The following is a 15,677-nucleotide window of genomic DNA, read 5'->3' on the forward strand; positions in this document are numbered from 1 at the left end:
CATATCTAAACTTAGCTGGTGACCCGTTTCACGGGATGAACACGTCTCATAGGATGTGATTTAAATACAAAATGGATATGAGACTCGGAACTGCCAGTTTTGCTATTATGTACTAGAGAGTGTTCAACTGTGAACTCCATCGTCAGTGCAATATGTCAGGCCCTTGGGGAGGAGCACGCCCAGTCTATGTATAGTGTGTAAGGAGATTATATTCTTGCAAAGAAAACTTAGATGCATAGTTAAAAGGTAGATTTTTATATCACTTCAGAAAATAACAGTGGTCTCTAGATAATAGAATTTGGCTAAACAAATACTTTAGTCAGTGGAGTTTGGTTAAAGAAATAATTTTGGCTAAAGAAATATTTAAATATTTTAAGTAAATATATTCAATTAAGAAAATTCTGAATATCAGGGCTGTCTTGAAAATCTGGGTTAGTGTGTTGCTACAGAGAATAGCACTCTTGTTCTGATGAATACTTCCAAACAATTACTATTCTCTAAGATAGTTGCGGTCGCCAGGGATATGTCATCTCAAACTGCCATAATGCTCACACTATTCCATCCATCACAACTGCCTGCCTGCCTCATTGGAAGGGTGTAGAACAGTCAGTAAAGACTTACCAAGTTCCTAACATGAGCCGTCTTCCATTCCAGGTTCTAGGGCTGTGACAGGTGCACAAACATATAAGGTATAACTCTAGCCCTCAAAGAACTTCCGACCTGGCAGAAAACCTACACTATTCATGCATACACCAAGGTTGTCAACTTTAGCAAAATTGTCACCAAAGACTGCTGCTCTAAAGTCAGTCACTTGCCATCTGTCAGTTTTCTATGACCTTCTCCCCAGGGAGTTGTTTTCTGGAACAGATGTCAATGCCACCCTCCCAAGTAGGAAGGCCAGACTCTTGGCTTGGCCAATGGTCCCTGCTTAGGTATCCTCCCTAGGTCTTCTGTGTGGGTAGACATCTGGCTTTTTCATCTCCATTTCCAGTCCTACTCCTGGTATGCTATTAGTAAGCTGCTTCAATTTCCAAATCCTTGGTGTCTAAGTTAATCATTTTCTCTCTTTGTTGGCTACCTTTCATTATGCCATCTTCTCAGTTCTGAGCTTTTCTGGAGGTTTGGGATAATTGTTCTCTACTCTTTTTAGTGCTGCCTTGTTCCAAGGCCTTCTTGTTGGTTACCTTCCACCCCCTTAGGATGTTATGAAGGTGCTTTTGTCTATTTTAAGAAAAATGTACAGAGAAGGGAAGTAGAGAATGAGGATGTCTCAAGTGCTATTAGAAACTGCAAAGTAAGGGAATAATTTGAAATGCTGATTAAAGATAATCTGCTTAATAATGGTAATGATTGACATTTATAGTGTGCTTCTGATGCCCAGAAATGGCACCAAGCATTATAGACAGATCATTTCACCAGTAATATGAGGAGGCGCTTTCATTCTCCCCATTTTGCAGATGGGAAAAGAGAGGCACAGAGAGGTTAAGTCTAACTCCCAAGACTACTGAGCTAATGGAGCCAGGTCACCCAACCTGAGAACTTATGTCTGACCCACTATGAATCTCTTCTTTAAATAAAAAACTTTGCTCTTGCTCATTTACTTCATCTTAGAAAATGGAATTATTGCGAATCAGGAGAGTGGAGAAAGTGAATGAGGAGGGTGTGACAACATGTACGTCCGTTGTGCTGGCATGCTCTAGCATACCAGGGTGCCACACTGAGGACTAATAAATGGAGCAGTGGATTGTGAAAAGCTGAGAGCAGATTTCCATCCATAGTAAGCTTCCTGGGTAGAATTTGCTGTTGTGTATACTCTTTTTTTTTTTCCTTCTTGCTTCTGAAAAAGCTCATACCTGGAAATAGAATCTCATTTCTATCTAGTGTTGAAGGCCCTCCCCTCCTGTTGCTGAGGGGCCATTATACCTGACGAGCTACAGGTTGCTAACAGGTGTCCAGGAACAAAGATGTATCAGTTTTCATTGGGACAAAAATAGGATTTATCTTGGGCCCTTGTACTTGAATCGAGCTTTGAATTTAACTTGCTATGATTTCTGCATTTGAATAATATATCCATTGCTCTCTAAAGACCAAAACAGGTGATAGATTGAAACATATATTGTAAGAAAACCCTATGGCTGAATGCCTGACTCATCTTGGTCTCTGAGGGAGAAAAAATGCACCAGTAGTTTCCAGACCTTCTGTAACTGCTTGTGTAATTTTATAGTCAACATGATTTTGCCTTTTCAAAACTACAGTCAAGCAAGAGGGCTGTGCTTTGCCTCTGTCTACTGGGAAAGAAATTAGTTTGATTTTGTTTTTTTTTAAGATCAAAGTCTTAGAGTATTTTCTATCCATTTTTTGGATGATTTCAAAATAAAAACTCAAACTGACCCATTTATAATTCATCCATTTTTACATGCAGGAGAAGAAATCAGGTCACCTAATCACCATTTTGAAGAGGAATGGAAAAGAATGATCCATTTTTAGTAAATTAAGACAATCCCAGGAAGATGTCCAGCATTCTAGACTTCCACACTTGCAAGTCTTTCTGCAGTTAGTGCCAATGGTCAGGAATATGAACCCAAGGCCATTTCAGAACTCCCACATGACAAGAGAAGATGAAATAGTGCGCAGCATGCTTCACCAAGTAAACGGAGTAGAGTGCTATAGTTTTGAAAGTACGAATTTCATCTGTAAGGATGAAACAAAGAGAGGTTATCAGGTAACCCCAAGTCAACCAGAAAATTCAATAAACCTTGAGCACCTGATTTCCCTTGCTCACTACTTAATTAGTGCTACTAGAATCAGTTTGAGTGAATCCACTTACTTTTCACCCAGCTGTTTTGATATCCTGTAAATACAGCCCAAATATCAATTTCTGTAACAGAGCCAACCATAAAAATGAAATCAATCAGCAGCATCATTCAATCCGCAGGATTAGGATGTCCATATGAGCTATATTACGTATTCAAGTTGGACTGGGGCCATTAATGTCATTCCATTTCTGTGTCCTTTGTGGCACTCTGTGAGCAAACTCAAGCAATCCCTGCTCTGTCCATGCCATATATTCCCTTTTTCATAAAAGCCTACAGATGTTTTCCACTTCTTAATATATGCCCTAGGCTTTGAGATGTTGACATGTAAAGTACTAAGCATTGGTATCACTTTTGCTGGAAATGGAATTGGATAATGGTCAATTTACAGACCCTAATCTGTATTCTGAAAACTATTATTTTCTCTGTAGGCAAAAGAAATGAAAATGAGGGCAATAAATGTATCCCAGCCCTTGGGTAGTTATGCAATGAGTGTGGGGAATTGCTGGCCAAAGGAGCAATCATTTTAGATTTTATCCTAAGAAGGAGACAGCTTGTGTGCCAGGAGCGGGATGCAAATGTACGTGGGTATGCCCATCTCATGTGTCTCCGAACTAGGAAAACACACCCCACAGTGTGTTAGAAAGCTCTATGTTGGCCAAAGCTCCAGACCTTTGAACTAGACACGGGTTTTCTCAGATCCTCTTGCATAGAGGCATGTGATGCGTTCCTTGGAAGGGGAGAGCCTGGTGGTGCAAGAGAGGATACTATCAGGGATCAGAGGAGAGCAAGGCCACTATGGAGGGGAACTAGGAAAAGACTGCTGAGTTCCTGTAATCTCTTTGCAGGAGGAGTGGAAATGAGCAAAGGAGGACAGGAGACAAATTTGCACACAATGTAGTAGGAGATGAAGAAGGAATAAGAGAGAAACAAATGATTTTTTAAAAAGAGGAAGGCTGAATTTGTGACCTTTCAGTTCTATCTTACTTCTCTGTGTATATGTGGATTCTGTATGAGTAGAGTATGAGTGAGTCTCTGGAGCCAGACTGTGGGAGCCTGAATCCCTGTTCTGCCACTTACTGTGTGACCTTGGGCAGGCTGATTAAATTCTCTGTGCTTCAGTTTACTTAACTCTTCAATAAGAATGATGACAGAACCTACTCACTGCGTGGTTCCAAGGATTATGTCAGTAAAGTACTTATTAAACATTGAATATCCACTTGCCATGATGTCATCAGGCTGCTGAGTATTCCTTTGTTCCCTTCTGTCTCTTCTATCACTTTCTCTTTGTCAGAGAAACAGTTGCAGACATGGTATAGAAATACACTTTTTTCATTATAAGAGATGAGCCATCCATTTAATAGGAATTGTGTGATGAATTCCTTTATAGGTATTTTGGAGTCATAAGGGATTCCAGAACCCAGGTCTGCTTATTAAGGGACTGGACCTTTTAGTTCTAGGATGCCCTTCTTGTATTCCCAACCTTTGGCATGTGTGGTGTTTCATTTTATAAATTATGCCACAATGTGGTATTGGCTGTTCTCCCTTGGACAGATGAAGAGTGCCTCTTAAGCATCCTCCCTACAGAAACAGGTGCTCTGCGGGCTGTGTGTTGTTAGAGCACTACTTGGATTTTATTCAGATTCAACAGGAAACATGTATTGAGCATCTAGCTGTTGAGTTTGATACTCTGTGAGTATATCCCTAGGCTCTTGTCCACCCCATCTCAATGTCCCCCACCTCCCAACAAAGATTTGTACTATTTTTCTACATTGCCCAGAATCACAGACCCAAGAGGTAGAGTTTCCAGAGCTTATCAGAAAGATCATCATGCTCTGGGAATGTGGCAGTTCATATTGTCCTCTTCCCAAGAGCCCAGAACCCTCTTCCTCTGTCTTTGGCTTCTCTTAATCTTCCTTCATGTCATCCAGAAAAAATTGCACCAAAGGCTGCTGCCGAGGGAGGACAAGAGATCCAGTTCTACCATAGGTATTAGAAGAAATACCTCATTCTCTTGTGTTTCCCTCACCTCTAGCTTTGGCAAAAGAAATATCCCACGTGCTTTTTTTTTTAATAATTTTTTTTTATGTTAGTCACCATACAGTACATCCCTGGTTTTTGATGTAAAGTTCGGTGATTCATTCGTTGCGTGTAACACCCAGTGCACTATGCCACATGCTTTTATATCAGCTCTAACATATGGGTTGGTGATAAAGATCCAGCTAAGAGTAAATAATTCTGTTTTCCTGTATTTTGGTCAATTATACAAGCCTATTTCCCTTAGAGACCTTGCAGGGAGCCCAGATGATCGTCATCATGCCTCCATCTCTCTCACTAGCTATCACCTCATTTTAATTCTGAGACAAAGAAAATATTCTCCTTCCTCTAAAAGATTTTATGGTCTGGTAGTGATCTTTCATGATTCCTATTTAATTATGGTCAACTAGGTCATTATCCCTACAGAGCAAATAATATTTTCTTGTTACAGTCCCCAAAGTTGAAGAGCACACAATACCATCTCTGAATACAAGTGGTACTGACATGGAATACGTGGTATATCAGGCCCTGAGACCCTTAAGATGCCTCCTTAGAATGGATATTGATCATATTTGATGTGCTGTAATCACTCAACAGATAGACCACTTAGCTACTCTAGTAAATTCATAATGGCTCTCCTTGAGACTCTCATACCTAAGGAACTATTTACTGCCACACAGAGCAATTGGGTCATAAGTAACACAGCTGAAGCACTTTATTTATATTCAAAATTCCTTAGACACACCCCAAAAAATTCCAAAGGAAGGGTATGTGATATTTTGCTAATCCCCTTACATAGAAATTTGTTGTAATGCTCTGTTCCTTTTAGTGTGCAAGGGACTTTTTTTTTTAAAGAAACAATCTTCCTATAAACATGTTTATATTTACTATTTTTTTCAAAAAAAATTATTTAAGTAAGAAAAATACGGGATCAAAACTTCAGGATGGACAACGAAACTAACAAATGAAAGCTTATCCAGTGCTTAGAGGCACAGTCAGGAATAGATGGATTGTGTGAGTTATGATCGATGATAAAGACATGCCTCCGCTAGCTGTCAGGGTTTAAATACTGAATGTCCTTGTTCTACTGGTACAGTCCTTAGGAAGTTCAAAATACTGCATTTGGGGAGAGGCAACATTTGACATCCATTTACTTACCATAAACCAGTTGTGATTAAAGCAAGTTCGCTCCTTCCCCAGTGGAGTGGAGCAAGGGACCAGCATGTTGGAAATCAGACTGCCTTTAATTCTTAGTTTATCTGTGTTTGTAGTGGTGTTCCTTTAAAGTTCTACAGCAGAGTATCAGCCTGATCAATGGAAAAAGTGTCCAATCTCAATGGAATGGATGCGAAGCACTTTTACCCTTGAGTAGCCAGTTCAAACTTGACTTAGATATTGGCAGCTAAGGTTGCAAAATTGCCATTGGCCCTTCGGTGAGAATCCCTTTACACCCACAGAGGCAGAAGGTAAGAGAAATGGGCTATTTCTCTCTGAAATCGATAGGCATGTTCGTTGTCCCGGGAGAGCCTTGAATGCCATGCTTTTGGCAAGGAGAAGCCTAGGTTCAGCCACTGTTTGGCTGGGAAGAGAAGCCAGCCACCAGCTGGGTAGCTGTTGATTTGTCCCTGGCCTGGGAACAAGACTGGTGTAGCATTTTCCACCTGCAAATCTTCGTAGGTGGGAACAAAGCCATGCTTCAGTTCAGATGCCCTTCATCAGCACTGCCACCAGTGAGCAATGTTAGCTGTGGCTTGTGCCGGTGTCTCTTTGGATTTAGGAATAGATGGGCTGAGGTATAGCCTCTCAAGATCCAACTAGTTCTTGAGTAGAGGAGTTTCACAGAGGGAATTACGCGTTGGTGGCCCTTGGCTGGTACAGCCAGGCTGCTGAGTAGATATATGCACACATGAATCAGCATTAGGCAGGCTAGGAGAGCAGATGGGGGCCAAAGAGCACTTTTCAGACTATGATGTGCCTATGAATCACCTGGAGATCTTGTTTTAATGTAGATTCTGAGTCAGTTAACCTGGGATGGAGCCTAAGTTGATGCATTTCTAACAAGCCCCAGGTGATGCTGCTGTTGCTGGCTCACACACCAGACACTGAGTAGAGCAAGGCATTGGGGGCGTTTCTAGAAATTTACATACCTGTCATGTTCTGTTTATCACTCCTGGGCTTGTTGGCACACACAATTAAAAGGAGTGCTGGCACTTTTTACGAGATTATTCAAGTTATAAAAGTTGAGATAACTGAAATAGACCTGGGTTGGATTTCGTTCTTTATTTTTTTTTTTTTTCGTTCTTTAGTTTGAGATACTGAAATGGTTATCTCAGTTTTCTCTTTTTGCTACATATATTTAAAGATGGCCTGTGCAAACATCTTCTTGCCAAGTCTGGTTTGTTTAATAAAGCATTCAAAATAATTCCAAGCTTTCTGGATGACACAGATCAGTCGTGTGTTTTGTTTTGCATTCTGGCTTCATTCACTAAATAAGGTTGGCAACACATGCTCGTGGAAATGGGATTCAGAAACAGAGACGTGCATGCTTAGTTGAGATTGGTTTCCCTGCCTTCCAATACTGCATCACAGAACTGACAACAGAGGCCCCCTCTGTCTAATTCCAGCGGAAAAAATAGAGACATTGGGAATGGTTTTTAGAGATGCCCTTCCATTTGTCCAGATAGGATTCTTTACCAAGTTCGCAGTTCGCTTCCCAGGAACCTGGCATTGGGTCAGGCTGGTGAAAGGCTAACTCACACCACTGCCGGGGAAACAGCATCCATGGGACATACTCTGTATTGACAGCTTTCTTTATTTAACAGTTTGAATAATCGGTATCCTTTAACATGCATTATTCTAAGAACTTGGCAATAATGCTACACGATTCTCTGAGCCAGGTATTATTTTTCCTATTATACATATGAGAAGATAACAAGACAACTTACTCAAAGTCATCGTCGTAATCAGAAATAGAAGTGGAACTCACACTTTTTAAAATTCTAATATTATTATTATTATTGTTATTATTTAGAAATCACACTTTTAAATGCTCCAGAGTTTTGAACTCTTAATCCTGTAATCATTTGGGGTTCCATAGGGGACATGTTAGGGTTAAATTGTGTCCCCCTACAAAAGATATATTGAAATCTTAACTCCTAATACCTGTGAATGTGACCTTATGGAAATATGGTCTTGGTGAGGGAGGGACAAAGAAAGAAGAATGAGGGAAAGAGGAAGAGAGATGGAGAGGGGAACTGTGTTATCCTCACAAAATAGACCTTTATGCAGAGTTCAGTAGGGTAACCTACTTGGGGCACCAGCATAATGTATCCAATAAATAAATAAATAAATAAATGCAATCTAAGTCTAAATACTGCATAAGTACTATTTCAGGTAATACACGCACACACACACACAGAGAGAGAATAATATGTAAGAAAATATCTTTCATTGTTTTCATATTATAGATGTGAAAATTAAGGTCTAGAGAGGTTAACTTACCCAAAGCCACCCAGATCGTAAAAGGTGGAGCCCAGAGTCCCATCTCTCTGGTGCTTCCATCTGCTGTCCCTAGGATGATGGCCCAAGAAGGCCTGCACTACTTGGGGAAACTGAGGCTTTCCTGGAGAGCCTGTAAATTGGAGGCGTCGGAGCTATGGATACAGTGTAGTGTCCTGGGGCTTGGTCATATATCAGCATACAGAAATGCTCATTTCAGGAGAGTGACTGTCAAAGGCTTGTAACGTTCTCAGGCACCTGTTCAGTTGTTTAGTTATGTAACTTAATAAGCAGGTGCAGAAAGAGCAGGAAGTACATAGACTGTTTTTGTTCTCACTGTTTTAATAAAATATTTAAAAATTTGAGAATGACTTATCAGTTTATGCTTTTCACAGTCATAGCCATTCAGATGGCATTGAACTTTGAAAAGCAATGAGATTTCATATTCTCCTGTGAGGGTGATGATGGCCTTAGATATGTGACACACAGGTGAGGTGTCAAGAGAAGCCAGGGAGGGAGGCGTTGTGCATTTAACGTTTGGGCAGAATGTTTCCTGAATGCCTTCTGTGTCTTTGAGGCATCTTGTTTTTGAGAAATCTTATTCTTAATGGAGAGGCAGAGGTAGTTCAGGTCATATCATATGGTTGGTGATACCCTTAGAGACACACGCTCTGTTCCTACCTGCAGCTCTGACCTTATTCCCTTCCACTCCTCTGCTTAGGTATTATACTACCGTTCTTGCCATTCTGGTGCAGGCCAAATTTACATCTACCTCAGGGCCTTTGCACTGCTATATGCTCACTGTACCATTTCTGTCTTGAATGTCTTCCCAGAGATCTTAGCATGGCTTATGACTTCTCATCATTCAGTTCCATCTCATTGTCACCTCCTCAGGGATATTTTATCTAAAATAGCAACCCTCTATCTCTCTATATCACCATGATGATTTTCTGTAAACATAACCTTGTCTTGCCTCTCTTTTCACTGAAACGTAAGCTCTGCATGGGTAAGGATCTATCCTGGATACCGTTGTGCTTGATGCTTAGGAATCATGCACCAAGATGGGTTGTGTGAGTGAATGAAACTGCACAACTACATAAAAGTGTGAGAGGGTCCCGTACAGGGCTATGAGGTATACAGGCAGGGCATTGCAGTCTTGGAGAAATTCTCAGGAAGGGTGAGGATCAGTAGAGTATTGGAGCCAAGGTAAGGTTGGTGTTGAGATAAGGGAAGAGGGGAAAGGCTTTTGGCAGAGATAGCGGGACATTCGAGGGACTAAATGTTCAGCATGAATGTGGGGTAGATTATGACATTGGGGGTCAGGAGAGGTGAGACTAGGGCAAGATCTTTCAGGGGCTTTGTCCCCCATGCTGATGAGTCTGGACAAACAGATCCTACACAGTGTGGCAGAAGCCAAGAAAAATGAAGGCAAGAGCTGAGCGTCTCCTGATGATGTGTTTCTAATCTAGGCAGAACCAATGCCCCAACTTCCCCCCACTTTGTCATTACACAGGTGGATACCGTCTGGCCTGGAATATTTAGTTAAGCCTTGGATTTATCCTCTGGGGCTGGGGCTCTGGTTGGCTTCCGATTTACTCCTTGTGGCACCTTCTGGCAAGGTCCCAGGAATGTGAGTGACAAGGCAAAACAAGGCACCCTGAAATTACCTATAATGAAAATGACTGGTAATCTCCAGCGATTACTCTGTGTGTGAGTGACAGGGTTGCACTTTATGCAAAACCTTTTGCAGCAGCAAAAATGGGTCCTGTGGGGCTTTCAAGTTGGAGAGTTGTGTTTTTGGTTTTTTTTCCAAATGAAAATAGCTTCAAAACTTCGGCATCATATATTTTTTTACCCAGATAATGAGGCTGATTATGAATATTTAATACACTTTATGAGGAGATCACTGAACCTCTTTCAAAACTGTAAACCCAAGTTAGAATGAATGCAATGTATAATTAGAATGAATGTAGTATGATTCTTATACTACAGTGGAGTGGGTTAGAAATTAGATTCCAGGGGTCCTATCCCAGGGCTTGTCTGAGTTCTTAGAACATCTACAGGTCACAGGGACAAAGGGAGCTTGGGTCAAGTGGAGTTGGAGAAACAGCCAATGTGCCTCCTAAGGCTGGAATACAGAGAATGAAAGTAGTCTGATGGCCCATCTGCATTGACACATTTACTATCCTCTGTGGATGCTGGCTCCCTGTCATGGAGAAAAGGGGTTCGGAAGTCATGGGGAGATGCCCTTAAGCTAACCTAACTTTCTCCAGACCAATGCGAGGAATTGGAGAAACACTGACCTCTTTGTTGAAAGTAGTTTTCAAACTTGTTTGGAATTCTACCTTAAATGAATACTGCTTGGGAAGCCAGAATAGATGCCAGATGATGGAGAGTTGCTCTGCTTGAGCCCACATGGCCACTCCCACCCCCTTACCCTCTGGGCCACTTCCTGGTGTCCCTGTGCCATTTTTAGAACACAGTTTGTAAACTGGATACACATACATATGTATGTTTTTCAAATTAGATATAATTTTTATATATTTATGTATAGTATTTATATTTTATATTAATATATAATTGTATGTACTTTTTATGAGAAAAATAAGTCCAACCTAACTCACACCTAACTCAAACTAACTCATCCCTGGCCTCAGGTAATTTTTTAGATCCATACCAGGTTGCTGAGTGAGCTGAGAGATATATCCAACCACAGGCTGTCAGGCATCATGCAATGGAAAAGGAATGGTTTCTAGCCTCCATTACTGACATCAGATTCACCATTCCAATCATGCCTGTCCCTCTTCCAGGCAAATGCCTTTGCTCCTGTGACTGAACATTTAGGCTAGGTCTCCCTACTCTAAAAGTACCTGTTCCCGTATAAACATAAATGTACTGTACTTAGCTCCTTCCCTCCATCTTACCCAACAGACTGTGTACTTCTACCTTGTTAATGCCTCATCAGCCTTTGAGATGCAAATTGCTGTCACCTCCCCCAGGAAGCCTTCCCTGACTTCTCCAGGCAGAATTAGGTCTCTTCTCTGCTCCTATAGTGCTCTTTGTTTTCCACACAGCCATTCTACCACCTTTTTCACTTTTTGCCAGATTTGCTTACTATCTGTAGTATTTGTTCGCTGCTTTCTTCACATTAACCTTAAATCAATTCACTCAAAAAAAAAAAAAGAAACTAGGCCTCATTTTAGATAACAATATACATGAAAGCATTGAAAACCAAAGAAACCAAAAATCACTGAAACAAAAACTAGATATGTATTGTTAGGATTGAAGGTAAAAAGTAAAAATAAAAGAGATTTGGTGAGGGAAATAAAATGACAGAAAAGACTTGTTAATGTCCTGTAAAATCCTATAGTTATGTGAAATTAGCCAAGACAAGTGCTCCATGAGATTCCCAATTTTATACATCCCCCAAACTTCCATTTTCTGAATTTGGAAGTCAGTAACAAGCTTGCTTTACAGAGTGTGGAAAATCAGGAAAATGAAAACCTTTATAGTGATCGTGTTCTGCGGTGCTACAAAGATCAGATTCCGCAAAGAATAACGTTAAATGGCAAGAGGGCCAAACCAGGAACACACAGCACAGGAGCCCACTGTCAGAAGCCACTTAAAATGGCTCAATCTTGGAGAGAGAGCCCATGGGGAATAGAAAAGATGAAGGGAACTCAGCATTTCTGCGACAGAGACAGCAAATGTCATATTAGTTCCTGGGATTGCTTCGGAGGCATCTGGCCTAAATGATTTTGGAAATTTCTGGTGACCATAATGGCTCTACCATCTGCTGGTATCTTGTAAGTAATATTTTCATCTTCCTTTAAAATAGATGGCTTCAATTTAAAAAAAAAAAGATGGCATATCAGTGATGCTGCCAGCATAACATGCTGCTAACTTAACATCGTGCTCTCGATTACCATACCATCATGGCTCACACATTATGTCAAGTGTCACCTCTGTGGAAACTGCTCGATTTTATGGAATGGCAACGTATATGCAGTAGTCGTGCCAGAGAAGAAACTGGCCTGCCTCTCCATTTCCTGGTGGGTTTTCCTCAAATATACGAGGGGAAGATATTAGGATCTGGCCTATTAACTGACTCAGCCAGAAATGACTCAACCAAGAAGACTCAGAATTTGGAGAAAGAATAAAATGTTGAAATGGGGGCCAACTTCCCTTTTAGGCAATGTCAAAAAATGCATTTTCCCCTAAGTTGACCACAGGGGAGTAGAATTGTGAGGGCAGTAAGGAAGAACAGATAGCGAAATCCATAGAAAAAGCTTTCTATCTAACAGATACAAAGCTAATTCTGGGCAAGGTGGAATTTGACCTTGGTTCATTTAATTTGCTGCTTCCAAAAAAAAAAAAAATCACATATTTCTACAAGCCCATACTCCAACACAATATTGACATTAATTCCATTTCTACAGCTTACGGCATAAGTCATCATTTTTTTTATGTCATCGGCATATTATGCTGTAAAGAATTTAACCTTGTCCAAAAAGAAGTGTGGCCTTTTGCTCTTGGCTCCTAGGATATAATGTTTTTTTGCCTTGGTGCCTCAAGCGAGTCAGATAGTAACAGTGTGATTGAGAGTGGGGGCTTTGGATCATGCATGCCTGGTTGACCTGGGAGTGAGTTCAGTTGCATGCACAGTTAGTCAATCAATTTTGCAAATATAATGCAGTCCCAGTAAATTTCTGAACACTGAGACTTGGGTGATCGTCTTTGGTTGACCATACTCTGTGTATTTTCACATACGAATGCCAGAAAAGTAATGCATCTTGACTTCATGGGGAAAGGACATTGAAAGCTCCAGGTCTGGGTCCTTCTCTTGGATTCTGTCTTATGTACGTCTTCTCTTGGCTGAATTTAATCTGTGTGCTTTTCCTTTGATAAACTTTCAGTATAACAGCTTTCAGTGAGTCTTCTAGCAAAGTATCAAATCCAAGGGTAGTTTTGGGAACCCTCTAGGCTTAAAGTTGGTGTCATAACTGGGACAATTTTGAGGACTGCTCCCTTTTAACTTTGTAGCTGACCTGAACTCATCACACATATCAACTACTTTTGACTTCCTGCATAGGGTTATGAATATAATATATATGGACACAGGGATCTCTTCATAAAGCTCTCAAAATTAATTGGCTTTGTGCATTGGAGAAATTGTCCTTTACTTCAAAGCACAAACAAATGATCAAGAATAAAATCAACTGAATTTGAGTAAAACAGCTCTGTAAAGATGAATCGACCTACTTTGTTTTTCCACATCTGGGGACACAGAAGTCGGTGAGTATGTAGGCAAGAACAGCAGTCCAAGTCACTGGAATTTCCTTAAGGGTGAAGAACCAATTCATCACCAGATCTTGTTACTTTTACCTCTGACATATTTATCCCTTCCAATTCTCTCTGCCTCTACTACCCCCTATGTAGTCAAAGTCAACATTATCACCTCAACTCATAAATATCTCCAAACTAATTCTGAATGTTTACATACAGTCATTCCTCTACACAGGTGCTGGAGTGATTTCTTCTAAAAATGTAAATCAGATCGTGTTGTTCCTTATTTTCTCACCTCCCTTGCTTACAACTCTTCAACGGCTTCCTGCTGCTTTTAGAACAAGGGTAAACTGTCTCATTTGTTCTACAAATATCTATGGAACTTGACACTTACTTTCTAGGCTCTCTTGAACCATACTTTCCCTGGTTCTCTTGCCTCTGATCACACTGGCTTTTGCTCAGCCTTTCATGTTTTCCATGATCTGTAACAGGGCCTTTGTACATGCCTTTGCTTACGTGTTTTGCCTACCACTTTTTGTTTGTTAATGTCCACACGCCCTCAAGAAAACCTTAGGCTACTCTAGGTCTCCATAGGTAAGTTTCATAGCTCTCTGTTCTTCTTTTTCAGAGTGTTTTCACAGTTGCAGTTTCATTTCTGTTAGCCACTATTTTATAATCTGTGTCTCTAGTACACTGAGTTCTTTGAATTTTGGGGGATCCATGGTACTACACTTTTCCCAAGAGTCCCTGATCATTGTGGTGTAGGTGAGCTTCAGACTGGACTCTGTTCAGAAAACACATGTCGGGCAGGATGCTGGCAGCTGTCCCTTTGGGACTTAATATTGTTGGAATAAGTGACTGTAGAACAAAGAAAGCCACTCACGATCATCATTCACATCCAGGAGGTGCGTGTGGATATTTTTCCCTAGTGGATTTGGCCTGAGCCACTCTTCAGAAAAGTGCCCTTGATGTCCAAAATATGGCATCGGTATGATAGTTGGCCAACTTGTTGCGATCTTGGGCTCCAGGAATGCAGAGTGTTGTACTGATCCCTTTAGAACTTGGGGCAGCTATTGAAAGCTTGGGACAACCATGTCAATCATGTCTAGTCACCAAAAGCATTGTCTGGGGGTCTAGGGCTCCCTTGAAAGTTCCTTAAACAGAGAAGGGACTGGTGACTTGTCTGTTTCTGTAGGTGAAGGGCACAATGAATGAAATCCAGTCCTTGCCATTCTTCCATGGTGTGTGGGCAATGAGGTTCTCTCCTATCTGGATATAAGGTTTAGTATAGTGTGTGCCACTGCCATGATGGACAAAGAGCTTCATGAGCTTAAGAAGACTTCACTCATGTTCTCAGAAAGCCAGGCAGTTGAGAGCAGGGCAAGATGGTTGGGTGGGCCTCCTGACAGGTCCACATCCAACTGGTGACCCCATATATTTGCATGCACATAAATAGTGGATACTTTTATCCATTTGTGACTGTGATACCCTTTTGGTGGCAACCTGTCTAGCTGCACAGCTGCATGATAACAGCTCTAATAGCGCGTGTGCAACAGCAGACTAAAGCATCATCATTATGTAAAACACTTGAGAGAAAAAGCTTGCACTGGATTCAAAATCCATTCACATTATCAGTAGATATTTTAACACTACTTTTTTCAATAAAGGAGAAGCTACTGGACTCTTGAAATATAAATCCAAATGCTACACATTTTTGAATTGTTGTAAAAATGCTGTCAAACTTTGTATCACCTACTTACACAAAGTTTTTCATTTCTGTTCTCTATCAACAATTTGAAGAGATCATCATCAAACAGTCTTGACCAGAGATTGTACCCATTTCGTTTATATAAGGGGATAGGAAATACCTATTCATGGAAGTAAGTCCAAGTTATTACGAAAAAAAGTGAAAATACTAGGTTTTAAAGTTAGATATAAATTCAGTCTCTTCCATAAAACTTTTAATTATTTGGTAATATCCTTGTATATAACATGCAATTTTTTTTCCAACAAGTCTTACATAGATTCCCACCACCCTAAATC

The sequence above is a fragment of the Ursus maritimus genome, unplaced genomic scaffold (genome assembly GCF_017311325.1).
Source record: "Ursus maritimus isolate PB19 unplaced genomic scaffold, ASM1731132v1 scaffold_14, whole genome shotgun sequence".
NCBI lineage: Eukaryota > Metazoa > Chordata > Mammalia > Carnivora > Ursidae > Ursus > Ursus maritimus.